At 42.4% G+C, this 15,438-nt stretch overlaps 1 protein-coding gene across 1 annotated transcript in view; it reads right to left on the reverse strand.

Annotated features, from left to right (window-relative positions):
* The window catches only part of SPSB4 (splA/ryanodine receptor domain and SOCS box containing 4), a 177,498-nt gene extending 162,700 nt beyond the window's left edge, over positions 1 to 14,798 (reverse strand). Inside the window, exon 1 of the mRNA XM_083506608.1 lies at positions 14,480 to 14,798. The gene's annotated coding sequence lies outside the window, so the exon portion shown is untranslated. The remainder of the gene's footprint in view (positions 1 to 14,479) is intronic.
* Positions 14,799 to 15,438: the final 640 nt, after the last annotated feature.

Consider the following 15,438-nt stretch of genomic DNA (forward strand, 5'->3'; position numbering starts at 1 on the left):
CCCACCCTATCTCAAGGACAATTCCAAAGATAATTCCAGCTTCAAGTGACAGTGTTAAGTTGTGGGTGAACATATCAGACGACACAGTAATTCTTCAAACAGCTCTTGTTTATTCACAGGCCGGAACAGAACTGAACTGAAGGGTTCAGTCAACCTGCTTATATAGAGCTCAACTACAACACAACAGTAATAACTTTCTGTAACTATCCAATCACTGAACATCACTTTCAATTCCTTATTTGCATATGTGGACCTGAGTGAAAACTATCTACAGTATCCCCCTGCTGGCCCAGGGTGAGAACTTCAGTACATAACAGACGGAGTTGGGAAAGAGGCAACTCTTTCCTTGTCCTCCACAGTCCTGTTGAGCTTCATCAAGCAAACATGTTACGATTAGATGAGGGGTGGCCAATACAGTTCCATCCAGGTGTTGCTGAACTATAATTCTCATCAGTCCCATCCAGAATGTCCAGGAGTCAGGGATGATGTGAGTTGTTATCCAACAACATCTGGAAGACACCCCTAAAACAGACCAGCTACCTTCATAGATAGACAGACACATCACAGAGTAAGGAAGCATTAAGTACTGCACAGTTATTTCAAGGACTACTGGCCTTTCAGAAAACTAAAACTATTGGATAGAAATCAAAACTTCAAGGCAATAAAATAGAACGAGACCCCTTTGTCTTAAGCATGAAAGTATACTGCTACAACTAGTAAAGCCCCACTGGATTTAATAAAGAACTGCCTTTGGCATATGCTAAATATTCTTTTGACACCCGCCATATATACAACAACAAAGCTGACCTTACCTCAAGTAATCTATGACCAGAGATTCCATAGTTAGGAACTAAAAGTCTGCTTTATAACATAAACCAAAAGACTGACAGCAGGAAATTGTGCCTTTGGGTTAAAGTTCTCTAAAATATACATCAGAAACTTGCAATTAATACGAAAAAGAGGCAAGCAGAATAAACCAGAACAGGTGCTTAGATTACTAGAGAGAAATGCCTACCTCAAGAGCTTCTGTTCTAAGGCCAGTGGCCAAACCAGCCAATAATGGCTTGAGGACAAGAAATAAAAATGAAAGTACTGTCCAGCCTCATTATCTTTCTAGCTTTGGGGAAGCCAGACAGACCACTTGGGTTTCCTGCTATTGAAGGTCTATGATTAGGGTTATAAAAATCAGCACATTTATCCATTCTCTGGGATAGACATGGGAGGCAAGGAAATGAGCAAGCTGCTTTGACCTCTGGGGTGGGATAAACAGCTAGAAGCTCGCCCTTTCTTCCCCAGAAAATGGCAAGATGACGGCTGAGAAGGGCAAGGTGCCTGGTCTAAAGTCATAAGTAGGTTGGTTGACAGTGCCCAGTTTCTTCCCTTTTCCCAGTTACCAAGGAGTGGTGGTGGTAGCAACTACTGAATAATAGGAAAACAAGGAAGGGGTGTCAGAGGCTTTCCTGAGCCCCCTTCTCCACAATGACCTATCAACACAGAATACATGCATACATCAAATGGGTTTCTATTGTTTTTGTTTCCTGCATCTGCTTTGGTGTATAAGCGCTCAAAATAAATCTCACCCTCAACATTTCCAAAGAAACAAGCAAGAATAATGCAGAATTTGGTGCTGTGGTAGCCTATATGTCTTTGGGGGAATGAGCAGTATATCATTTCCCCACTGGGTCCATTCATGGTACACAGGCAGCTTGGGTAAATTCAAAATTAACAAGTATATTGAAAGGAATTGGGTGGTTCATTTGATTTCTCAGAAAATCCCCACTGCAGCAGTATCTTCAAATGTGAACTCCTTTCAGTAGTCCCTTGTTTACCTGAGGCAAAAAAAATGAGTCAAAATGAAGTAATTAAATATAGATTTTTTTCATCTCAGAAAGCTAAAAAGCTAACACCATGGTGCTGGGGGGAGGGGTGGAATATAAGAGTGTTCACAGCTCCCAATACCTGTTACAGGCAAAATAAGCCGGCAGAAGGTATATCTGTAACACTGACTATAAAAATTCAGCTACTGGAGTTAAATTCTCCTTTGTGGCTGGATGATACACAAGCGTGAAAGTGTTCTGTGTTGAAGAGTATATTTGACATCTGGATTACATGAGGATAGGAGCAATGAAAGTGTCTCTTCTGCTTCAATAGCTGGGACAGGCACCAAAAAATCACGCCTGAAACTTTCTCACAGGAATTTAAACAATGCCAACGTCCAAGGTTTTGAACTCTTTATGCCAAAGGGCTGAGAGACAGATGGATCGGTGACATTTTAAGGTTGGATAACTCACGAAGTTCTAAAGCACAAAAGCATTAGCATAACAACTGAAAGCAGATAGCCTGCAATTTCTACTGGTTTGCAATATTAATTTCTCGCTCATGCAGTTAATGAGATATTGGCTACTAAAGTTGCATCCAGTATGAGTAGAAAGGTGGGGGCACAATGCTCTTTTATGGCTACCATTCATTAGAGAAGAATGTAAGATGGGTATGCTAGATCAGACCATCTAGTATAGCATCCATTGTTAGAAACTCAGATATATAAACTAGGAACCAGATATATAAACTAGGCTCTTTAAACCAAGATTACAGATGCCAAAATAGAATGTCTGGTTGCCATTTTGGGGTAAGACAGCTGGAAAGTCTTATTTTTCAAAGGATGGACTGACTGTGATTGATTTTCACTTAAACATCTGGCTAGTTCAAATGAAAACCTTGAGCTAGGATAAGAACTTTAAGAACTTAAAGAAGAAAAGTTATTTGATCCAGGGACAGTCCACATATATATATATTGGCCTATTCCCACCTCTTTTTCTTAATGGTGACTGCTCCTGCTCAGGCTGCACAAAAAACACGTTTTGGCTCCTGAAATTCATTCTGATTGTGCAGATAAAATAAAACTGATAGAATACTACAGGATGTGGTATTAGTGTGGGAAAACAGTCCAGATCCAATGATTCCCCAGGCATGCACATCCAGAAGGTGATGTCAGGTGCCATCCTGGCACCCAGGCATCTTCACTTGGTCACAAGTGGCTGATAGCCAGGTACAAAATGCGTCTGGCTAATTTTGAACACTGACAGCATCCTGTTCCCGGCACTCTGCTCACCTGCATTTCCCACCAAGTGATATTCAGAGGCACCTGCACTGTGGGAGATACAGAATATGGAATATGCTTACACAAGGAAACATTGTTTATGGGGTTACCCTATGGCTGATTCACACCACTGAGCTTTATCCATCATATCATGTAACTTTTTTTTTACACCTCACCCCATGTACTACTCAGTTCACATTATTTTTTCTTCACAGGTATGGCTGTGTGTTCTTATACACATGGTGGAAGGGCACCGGCGGTGGGAGGCCTCATTAGGGAAAGCGTACCTCGGTTTAAGAATGGTTTTGGTTTAAGAACAGACTTCTGGAACAGATTAAGTTCATAAACCGATGTACCACTGCATTTGGGTACAATAAGGTTGGTTGAAATATCAACAACCTCAGATATGCAGATGACGCAACCTTGATGGAAGAAAGTGAAGAGGAATTAAAGAACCTTTTAATGAGGGTGAAAGAGGAGAGTGCAAAATATGGTCTGAAGCTCAACATCAAAAAAACGAAGATCATGGCCACTGGGCCCATCACCTCCTGGCAAATAGAAGGGGAAGAAATGGAGGCAGTGAGAGATTTTACTTTCTTGGGCTCCATTATCAGTGCAGATGGTGACAGCAGTCACGAAATTAAAAGACGCCTGCTCCTTGGGAGAAAGGCGATGGCAAACCTAGACAACATCTTAAAAAGCAGAGACATCACCTTGCCAACAAAGGTCCGTATAGTAAAAGCCATGGTTTTCCCAGTAGTGATGTATGGAAGTGAGAGCTGGACCATAAAGAAGGCTGATCGCCGAAGAATTGATGCTTTTGAATTATGGTGCTGGAGGAGACTCTTGAGAGTCCCATGGACTGCAAGAAGATCAAACCTCTCCATTCTGAAGGAAATCAGCCCTGAGCGCTCACTGGAAGGACAGATCGTGAAGCTGAGGCTCCAATACTTTGGCCACCTCATGAGAAGAGAAGACTCCCTGGAAAAGACCCTGATGTTGGGAAAGATGGAGGGCACAAGGAGAAGGGGACGACAGAGAATGAGATGGTTGGATGGTGTTCTTGAAGCTACCAGCATGAGTTTGATCAAACTGCGGGAGGCAGTGGAGGACAGAAGTGCCTGGCGTGCTCTGGTCCATGGGGTCACGAAGAGTCGGACACGACTAAACGACTAAACAACAACAAGGTTGGTTGATTCAGACTCTTCTGCTATCCACAACTGCCATATATTATTTGTTTGTCCTGTGTGTGTGCCAACAAAGGTCCGTATAGTAAAAGCCATGGTTTTCCCAGTAGTGATGTATGGAAGTGAGAGCTGGACTATAAAGAAGGCTGATCGCCGAAGAATTGATGCTTTTGAATTATGGTGCTGGAGGAGACTTTTGAGAGTCCCATGGACTGCAAGAAGATCAAACCTCTCCATTCTGAAGGAAATCAGCCCTGAGTGCTCACTGGAAGGACAGATCGTGAAGCTGAGGCTCCAATACTTTGGCCACCTCATGAGAAGAGAAGACTCCCTGGAAAAGACCCTGATGTTGGGAAAGATGGAGGGCACAAGGAGAAGGGGACGACAGAGAATGAGATGGTTGGATGGTGTTCTTGAAGCTACTAGCATGAGCTTGATCAAACTGCGGGAGGCAGTGGAGGACAGAAGTGCCTGGCGTGCTCTGGTCCATGGGGTCACGAAGAGTCGGACACGACTAAACGACTAAACAACAACATGTGTGTGTCCAGGGTGACTGGGGAAACCAAGTCTGATGGGCAGGGTATAAATAATAAATTATTATTATTATAAATTATTATATGTATTTTTTCCAGGGGAAGTTTCCCTGAGGCAAAAGAACAAGGGGGGGAACCAGACAATTTTTGGACCTGCCCTATTGAGTCTTAACATTAATCACTAATCTTCATTATTTTCCATTGTGATGTTCTGCTAAAGAAAGCCCACTCACATTTGTCACGCTTTACACGTACGGTGAAGAATTTGAAAATAAGCTTCTATTCAAATGTATTTCTTGCACCAGTGGCGTAGCGTGGGGGGTGCAGGGGGGGCTAGCCGCACCGGGCGCAACATCTGGGGGTTAGGGTTAGGGGGCGCAAATCCACGGGTTAGGGGGCGCAAATCCACGCACGGGTTAGGGGGCGCAAATTACTTGCCTTGCCCCGGGTGCTGACAACCCACGCTACGCCACTGTCTTGCACAATAACTTGAACTACAGAACAACTCTATTTAACAATTGAGAAAGAGAAACAAACATCTTAGGGCTGCAATCAGAAACTGGTTTAGAGCCAATGTGCATAAATATTATGGCAGAAAGAAAAGGGGAAGAGAGAAATGCATTTGTTTAAATCAAATGGACCAAATCAATACCTACTCCACATCTACTTCTTGAGGATCAATCATGTCAAGGATAAATCTACAATTCAGGCAAAGCAGCATTTAGTTTTAATCTAACTTAGTCTCATTAACTTTGTAAGCTTTGGCCCCATTGACTTTTTGTGTTCTTAGAGTAAATGACAAAACACACTTTCTTATGCCAGAATGTTCTTGTAAAGCATCTTTGTTTATGTCTATGTGGTCCTTTAATGTATTGATTTTTCATCAGGTGATTTAATACAAAAACAATGGAGCAAATTAAGTTCCTTTCAAACAGCTTCACTAACATGACTGGGACCAAGTAAGAAGCACAGAATTTCCAAAACACTCTACTCTTTATTGTTAAACTCCTACACATGTTGTCTATCCTTAATATATACCATAAGACGCACCTAGTTTTTGGAGGAGGAAAACAAGAAGAAAAAAAATATTCTGAATCCCAGAAGCCAGAACAGCAAGAGGGATCTGGCTTCTGGGATAGCCTCTTATCCTGGCTTATGGGATAGCCACACACAGCCTCTCTCGGGCAGCAGGATGAAGGCTCCCCCTGCCCGGAAGAGGCTGCACGTGGCTAAGGCAGAAGCCAGGACAGCAAGAGGGATCACTGCGCGGCGATCCCTCTTTCTGTCCTGGCTTATGGGATAGCCACGCGCAGCCTCTACCGGGCAGCGGGATGAAGGCTCCCCCTGTCCAGAAGAGGCTGCTCAGCACTCCCTTTAAAGAGCCGTGTGGAGCGTGTGTGTGGCTCTTGGGGGCTTTTCCCCGAGAAGGGAGAAGGGCAGCTCCATGCGGCTCTTTAAAGGGAGCGCTGAGCAGAGCCTCCTGCCTGCATTTGCTCCATAAGACGCACAACATTTCCCCTTACTTTTTAGGAGAGGAAAAGTGTGTCTTATAGAGCGAAAAATGCGGTACTTTGAAGCTTCAAAGCATATACATTTCAGTAATCCTTGAGTGTCAGCCAGGCGCAAAAAAGTGGCATCCAGACTTTTTGAAGTGTTCGCAAATGGAGATCTTTAGGCACAAAATGCACCTGGCTCCCTGCTAATTCTGAACCCTGTGTGGAACTCCCTCCCATCAGATGTCAAGGAGATAAAAAACTACACAAATTTTAGAAGACATCTGAAGGCAGTCCTGTACTGGGTAGTTTTTAATTTCTGTATCATGTTTTTATATGTACTGGAAGCCGCCTAGAGTGAAGAGGGGTGTTGTTGTTGCTGTTGTTATAAAAATGGTTGTAAACTGTCACGAAGAAGTTTGGTCAGCGGTGAAGTCCATAGTTAGTGAAGTGTAGGTAGGTTCCCACGAGGCAAGACACAGTGATAACAGCAAGAACCTTTACTGAACTAACGGAACTGGACAACAGGGGTTAAAGCAGCTGCTTATATACATTTATATACATTTCTGAAATCCTGGGCCACTCCCACTCCCAACGTGATTGGCTGTCTAAACTTCCAAGCTGCGAATCATGCCTCAAGAGTTGAAGGCCAATGGCAGAGGCCCAAATCCTGAAATATTCTGTGATTGGATATCATGTATCGAATCAGAACACAGGGGCTCAGAATTCTTAGTCCAGACTCAAGCTCAGGCAGACACAGACCACTGAATACAGGGAATGTACCATGGTAAGCCTGCTCTCCCTTGTCCACTTCTCATCATGTGGTAGGACTGAATGTCCAAAATGGAGCAATTAAATCATTGGGTGAAACCAAGGTTCTGTACCAATATTGATTCTTCTGTGAGCTCCTAATACACATACACTGAAGATTACCTCTGAAGCAAAAGTTCAATTCAGATAGCAAAAGATATCAAAATCTCCCCCTTGATTTGGAAATCAGGAACACCCTGGATATTTTTACAATCCCTCCTTCTCTGTCATCTTCCCTGTTATGCATAATTACCTTCTGCTTCTGCATGTTTTGTGTTTTTTTGTATCTGGATCAGGCTATCTGTGATTTAGTATTGCAAGCTAAGAATTGCCTGCAAACCATCACTGGAAACCAGCTCTGGAAGAAGGTTGCAAATCATGGTTTGGAAGACTTTGAATCACGTCCAAAATACACAGCAGCTCACCTATGATGGCATGGAAGAACAGAACACAGCATTGGCATTAACATCATCTAAATAACTTCCACCAGCAAGTATTCCCTTAGGCAATTATGAACCTACTGCAGGCAGTTTACATAGCACTTTGGTCCAACTATTTTCAGACTCGATTAGCATCACAGCATAACATTAGTGACACAACATTAGTAACATTCATTTCATAAGGAACAAATCGTTATACAACATGTAGTGTAATTAATGTTAGAAATAAAAATAAATGCCAGGAGGAACCAACAGTTGGGAGTGAGAATGTTGAAAGGGAATGTTCTCAAAAACTATGAACTCCATACTCTAATTTTACAGAAGCCATAAAGCATTTTTAAATGCTAAAAATGATTCATTCAAAACTATATAAAGAGAACAAGAAAAGGCAGGAAATAATTAGTGAATGCACTATACAGAGCCAAAAATGAAAATAAGTACACAATAAATACAAAATTAAAAAACAAAAATATGGATACGGATTATGGCAATATTAAACTAGATTAAAAAATCACAACATATCAAGGCATGTTCTTAAAAATAACCTTGCATTAAAGTATTTCTTCTTGCTTCAGCAGAATCCCATCAAACTCAATGGAGTTACTCCAGAGTAACTAATTGGAGTACATTGTGTTAATGAGATATTTTTCTTGCTCAGAAATTGCTAGTACTTGTACAATATTGGTGCTATTTGCTTGTGATGGTTTCAAGGGTGCTTAGATTCTGCAGCTGAATATATAGTCAGTTCAACAGTGCCTTACAAGCTCATATTAACATAAGATACATTATGTTTTCTTTTCTGAGGACACAAAAAGTAAAGCAAATGGAGCCAGTGTAATACAGTGGGCAGAAAAGGACTTAAGAGCTGAGCTATATATCCATCACCATGAAGCTTACTGAATGATGACTGTGAGTCAATTACTCTCTTTCAGACTAACCTATCTCACAAGTCAGATCCCTTGCAGTTTATTTGTACCTCTCCCAGATAATGGATAAAATGGAGGCATATACTGTATGCTGCTTTGACCTCCCTGAAGGAAGGTGGTCTTGAAATGGAATACACAGTAATTCTTAGTAACTGAACAATATTCTTTAGTAACTGTGCAAGATGATAATAATTAAATGGAAGTCAGTTCATACAACAGGTTGAAACTTAGAAAGCCTCCCAAAAGCAGGCTGATTAAGAACAAGGTGAGCAACAAACTCAATGGCTCAATTCAAAACATAGCTTTCTATGAAGGGAATGTACCATGGTAAGCTCTACCCACAGTTAACTAGCAAACTAGGATGTGAAACTACAGTTTGATACTGGTGGGTTTGAACCAACACAGGACAGAACAAGCCAAGTTTCCAACATTCAAAGGTTATGAGATATTGCAGTGTGTTCATACCAGAAACTTAACTTCCTTTCCTCTGCTGCAAAGGCAGAGATAACGAGTGAAAGTTATAGGAATGCACCAAATTGTCCTCATAATACTAAACTATAGTTTAGTATTATGAGTCTATGCTTTTCCATTCATCTGAAACAGATCAATGTGTGTTGGAGCATTACTTTACTACCCCATATGCCCCAAATCGTCACTATGCAAATAAATTCTTAAACGGAACTAAAGCTTCAATCCTAAACACATTAAAAGGGAGCAATGTTACAAGCAATACCAGAGTAAAACTCTATTCAGGAGCAGGGTTGTGGATGGCTGAGGCAGCCTAAACCTAAACAAGCCTTTGAAAGAGTGTTTGAGTTGCACCACCTGTTTTGCTGGCTTAGTTTCTGCCTGTTTGCCAGGTCACATGACTGAGCTGAATCAGTTTTGGATCCCCCTCTGGCCACGCCCCTGCCACACCCCTTTTTCAGGTTTACACTGGCTTAAGGTCCACAAGGCTGACCTCAGACAGCTGGGATGGGAAAAATACACCTAACTGAGCTAAATATAGGGAGTTAACAGGATCCTGCTGACCCAGCTGCAGCTCCACTGGATCCAGATCCTAATTCCGCTTATCCCAGAAGATCTTGTAGCAAGGTCAGCTTTCATGAGGGTAAACCTTTACAGTAGGTACTTGGCTCCTATGAGATATAGGTCTGCTTTCATAGATTACTACTATTATGATGGATGGAAAGATAGCAGTTCACCATCTGAACCCATCCCATGTAAGAAGAGCCTTACAACTTAATTGCAATTTACTCATGGAGGTGAACAACTTCAATAGAATTCAGTAATAGGTGCGAAAATGATTGTAGCCTCAGCAGGTCAACCCAATTATCTTGTCTTTGATGATGGGCTTTCGTAAATGTCACACAGAAACTGTGCAAAACTCTACCCAGATTTCTATTCATCTTCTGTCCTGGTCTTCTAGGAATTACACTGTGCAGTGTAATTCTTTACTCAGAAGTAAGTCCCTCTTTACTCAGAAGTAAGCCCCTCTAAGTTCAATGGGGCTTTCCCCCTTGTAAGTTGTTAAAGATTGCAGCCAAACCAGAGTGGGGTTTTTTTGTTTGTTTTTAAAAACTTATATCCCAAAGTTGCTTACAACAATAAAATATACATTAAAATGAAACCAAATCCTTAAAACGCATTAAACCACCATCAAAAGAAACAACCAACATAATAAATGCAGAAAAAAAATCCAAAATCAATAAAAGCAGCAACTCCAAAAACCAAGTGAGCATACGGTAAAAGGAAAATTGGCCTAACATATTCATAATGGGTGGTAGTCAATGAAATTTTATTCAGAGTAGAACACAACTAAATGTAAAGACAGCACTGTATTGAGTAGTTTTTAATGTCTGATATTTTATTATGTTTTAATATGTACTAGAAGCTGCCCAGAGTAACTGAGGAAACCCACCCAGATGGGCGGGATATAAATAATAAAATTGTTGTTAAATTAAGTCCATTAATTTCAATGGGTCTACTCAAAAGGTCTTCAGCTAAAGGTCTTCCTAGAGTATCACATTACCAGTATGGCCAAACACCTAAAACATATTAAGTGTCAACGTTTGGTGAATTTCAACCAGGAAAGCATTCCACACAGCAGGGTAAGAAAACTGAATACAAAGATGTATTTTGGTACATCAACCATAACTTTCATTACTACATGAATTTCTCTAGTTCTTTTATATAGCAATCTCTATAAAAGGCATATAAAAAGACATTTACCTATTTGTTCTCCTTGTTCTTGCGAATCACACATATTATCTCACTGATTAAGCTGGCATTTATCACATTTTCCAGAACTCCAACATTTCATTTCAGAAAAGGATAAATTATCCTTGCAGAAATTACCTTTCAAATGAACAACTTTTTATAGTTTCTCAAAAGCAGTCTCCGTCTCTGAATGTCCTAGGAGTAATAAAGATAAGCTGTGTCCTTCACATGCAGAAAGCCCTATCTCTTCAGTGTAGCTCACTTGTTTTGATAGGAAAGGATTTCTCATTCTAATAACTATAAATCATATCTTTAAAAAAACACCAAAAACCAAATGAACTATAAATGGAAATTAATTAAAAGTGTAGTTAAGTGCAACAGCACACAAATCTCAGCAATTGGAATTCAGAGGTGGTGGAACATAGTCATTGTGGTGAGTAGTTATTGCCATTATTATTATTATTATTATTATTATTATTATTATTATTATTATTATTTTATTATTATTATTATTATTACTATTATTATTACCACCCTTAGGTAATCTTGTCTAATCCTCTTTTAAAGCTATCCAAGTTGGTGTCCATCTCTTCAATTTGAGAGAGTTAAACTCCATAGTTTAACTATGCAATGAGTGAAAAAGTGTTTCCTTTTATCTGTTCTGAATCATCTATTGTTTGGCTTCATTGGATGACCAAAATTCTGATGCTATGTGGGGATGGATAGTTTCCACACTTTTGTCAAACTACGTACAATCTTGACACCTCTACCCATTTTAAAAAACGAAAAAGCCCTAATTGTTGTAACCTTCCCTCAAAGTTGACATAGCCCCCTGATCATCTGGGTTGTCCTTTTCCGAACCAATAGCCAGTCTTAGTGGCTGATCTTAGGGACAGGATACATATTTTTCATAGAAAAGCAACAATTTCACCTTTGAGTTATTTGAGAGCCCTCAAGTTGATGCCATCTGGGATCGGTGATTTGTCAATAAGACCTAGAACTTCATCTTCTCACCACAATCTGCCTCAGCTCCTCAGACTACCTTCCTGAGAAAGGTTACAGATAGGTAGCCGTGTTGGTCTGCCATAGTCAAAATAAAAAAGTTCCTTCCAGTAGCACCTTAAAGACCAACTAAAGACCACTCTGTGTATCTGAAGAAGTGTGCATGCACACGAAAGCTCATACCAAGAACTAACTTAGTTGGTCTTTAAGGTGCTACTGGAAGGAACTTTTTTATCTTCCTGAGAAAGTTATTTCAAACACTGGAATCTGCCCTTCATCTTCGAATCTGAAGACAGTTGCAAAGAATTAACTCAGCTTCTCTGCAATCTCCTTTGCCTCCTTTAGCATCTTTCACTTTCTTGTCATCCAAACATCCATCCTCCTCCTTGATTATTCTCCTATTTCTAATATATTTAAAGATTATTATTTTTTTGCTAATGGTCTTTATGCTTTCAGTAATGTGTTCCTTAAATCTTTTTGTTTGTTTTTGCACCTGTGAGCACACATGAGGTCTTCCTTGATGCTCACAGAGTCCCCTCCCTCCATCAAAATTGCTCTTCAAAGGAGTATTCAATTATAGCCAATTGAATAGGCTGCTATGTGTGCTTGGTTGCAGTGGGTGTGGTGGCCATTATAGTTTCTGTCCTTAGCAGATATGCCCACAGGCCAAAAGAGGATGCTGATTCCTGCCTTACTATCTCCTTGCACTGCATTTCTTGTGTTCTCTTTTTTTGTTTTCCCCATTTGGACAATATTTCCATTTTCTGAAGGAAGTCTTCTTGCCTCTAATAGCTTCTTTGACACATTAAATTAACTATCCTTCCTGATCTGCAGCATACATTCAAGCTGAGCTTTTATTATTGTGAAAGAGAACGTATTACTGAATAATTTCCTGGTATAATTCTGAATTGCCTGGTGCATTCATCATGATCACAGTTCTTGCACCTCAACCTTTGGTCAAATTCCTGCAAGCTACCTTACTCCAGAATGTTTCTGACTTTCAAGATCTTGCCCCCAGTTAGATGGGGGAAGAAATATGGAGAAAGGAACGATAAACGGAGATTACAATAGATACTATAGAAAATACATTGTGTGGATTTAAGCAACTGGTATGAGATACTTTGGGTATTTGTGGTCAAATGGTGGAGAACGTAATGGCCCAAGGAAGTATCTAGTAAAATTAGGATGAACAGATTATCAGAAAATGCTCCATCTATTGAGGGGCTAGCCTACTCAACCTGAATGGCACAGGTTTGACCTATGACATTCAGCAAGTAGATTTCCTTCCTGCAACCAACAATAAAATCATGGTATCTTACAGTAATAACTCTAAATTCCTCACATGCAGTCAATGCAGAGCTACTCTTTCCCACCTAGTCACAAGTATTTAAAAATTAAAAAAGGTATTAATGCTGCATTTCAATTAATAGCTCTCATTTGCAAGCCCTGCATGGTGCTTTGAAGTCCCAACTTCAGAACTTCAAAGCACCCTGTCACCTGACATTATTGTGACATCAGGTGATGGACAGATGGGCAGCCTCACCCATGAGGCTATGCTTCAATAAAGATCTGCCTGCAGTGCCAAAAACAGGTTCTGCACCCCTGATTTACAACAAAGCAGCTCCACTAACAGCTGAAACCTAATGAAAGAATATGTGCCAATGTTTCCATTTTCAGCCTCAAAAGGAAAATCATTCATGCTTTCCATTCACTCAGACCCTTACTAATAAGCAAGACCCAATCATTCATCTATGGTATAAAAGCCTGAGATGGCCAGCAGTTATTCCTTTCATATTATACCCATTTCTAGAGGGTTAGCCAACAATCTGGGTTAGTCTGCAGCAGCAAAAGCAGTGAATGGTCTTGGGCACCTGATGTCATCATAAATTGATCGATTGACTACAAATCTATTGGCTTTCACGTTGTGGGACCTGTAAGAGCTACAGCAAAACTTTTCCTTTCTGTGTCTTAAATGTGCCCAGCACAATGGCCTCCCCCTGCGTCTAAGCCAGGAGCCAAAGTAAACAAGGAAATCCAAAGTAAGGGATGTAAGGAAAGAAAATTCAAAGAGCAGCAGTTCGCGGTACCCCCCCCCAAAAAAAACCCCTTGGAGATCAACAGGTTCATACTGTGACATGAGGGGGGGGACCCCCACTGGAAACAAAGCTGCATTTCAGTCACAAGGTGCTTTTCGACTGACATTTGGCTTTCTTTTGACAGCCACGAGACCATTTAGGATACACACCCACACCCCAAAAAAAGAACTTCCGAAATCCACAGCTATATAGGTAGGTTGTGCGTGTTTCGTAAAGCGGGGAGAGATGAAACGCAGGCAAAATGTCATTTTCAACCCAAGACGCGCTCGAGGAGCAGACAACCGCCCCATCCCCTTGATAGGCAGGTGCGCAACGGGAAAGCGAGACCTCCAAGCAGCGCGGCGTTGCGCCTTGCATTAAAGCAGAGGGAAACTGCCTCCTGGTCCTTGCCTCCTCCCTCCAAACTTTTACCGGGCAGTGGGGATCCGGCCTCCCCTCCGTCTCCACTTCCCAGGGGGTCGAACCCTTCCATCCAGGCGCCCCTTGATTTCGCTGCGCCCCCCATGCCACGCCGGGGGTCGAGGAGGAAGAAGGAAGTGGTTGCCTGCACATCCCGAACCTCCCTGCCCAGTTCCCGGGGAAAAGAAGATCTTAGCACAGAAAGAGAGAGAGAGAGGCTGGCAAAGCTAGGCGAGGAGCGAAGAGACGCCGTGCCTGGGAATGGGAATCACTCACCGCGCGCCCGCTTGCCCTGAACCCGGCGGGAGCAGCGCCCTTTGGAGCAGCCGAGAGAGCCCTCTGGAGCTCGGCGGGGAACTTCATCAGCTGCCCTTCCCCGGAGCCGGGGAGTCTTTCGCTGCCGGCGCCGCCGGTTCCCCTTTGGCGCGCCGCTCTCCGCGCTGGCTCGTAGGCTCCACCAGTCATAAACAGCAGCAGCAGCCTCCGCCGCGGAGAAGGAGGACGCACGCAGGACCAGGGCGATGCCACTGCTGCTGCTGCTGCTGCTGCTGCTCCTCTGCTCCACCCTGCTCGGCAGCTGAGCTGGGACCGTCACCCATCAGCCAGGGTGGAAACAGGAGGCGCTGCGCGGCTGCACAGGGGCGCCCACAGGGTCCTAGCGCTAGGATGGCGCATCTCCGAATGGGTGCGTGGGTGGGGGATGGAGGGAAAAGGTCGCACGGATCTAGTCCAACCCCTGGCAGTGCAGCAATTTCAACAAATCATACATGACAGATGCTGTCAGAAAGTTCTTCCTGGTGTTTGCCGGTAATGTCCTTTCTTGTAACTTGAAGGCACTGGTTCAGGTCCTAGCCTCCAGAGCAGGAGAAAACGAGTTTGCTGCACCCTCCATGTGAGAGCCCTTTAGATAATTGAAGATTGCTATGATATCTCATCTCAGTCACCTGTTTTCTAGGCTAAACATACCCAACCCCCTCATAAAGCTTGGTTTCCAGACCCTTTATCATCCTCCTCTGCACACATTCCAGCTTGTCAATATCCTTCTTTACTTGTGGTACACAGAACCATGGGCGTAGCCAGGATTTTTGTGGGGAGGGGGCAGCCAAAGTTGTTGAGCCCCCCTCCACCCCCACATCCATGCACAGAACTGGACACAGGTGTGGTCTGACCAAGGCAGAATAAAGCAGGACTATTACTTCCCTTGATAGGCACACTATATTTCTATTGATGCAGCC

This window comes from Podarcis liolepis, assembly GCF_965112155.1.
Source record: "Podarcis liolepis genome assembly, chromosome: 5".
Lineage (NCBI taxonomy): Eukaryota > Metazoa > Chordata > Lepidosauria > Squamata > Lacertidae > Podarcis > Podarcis liolepis.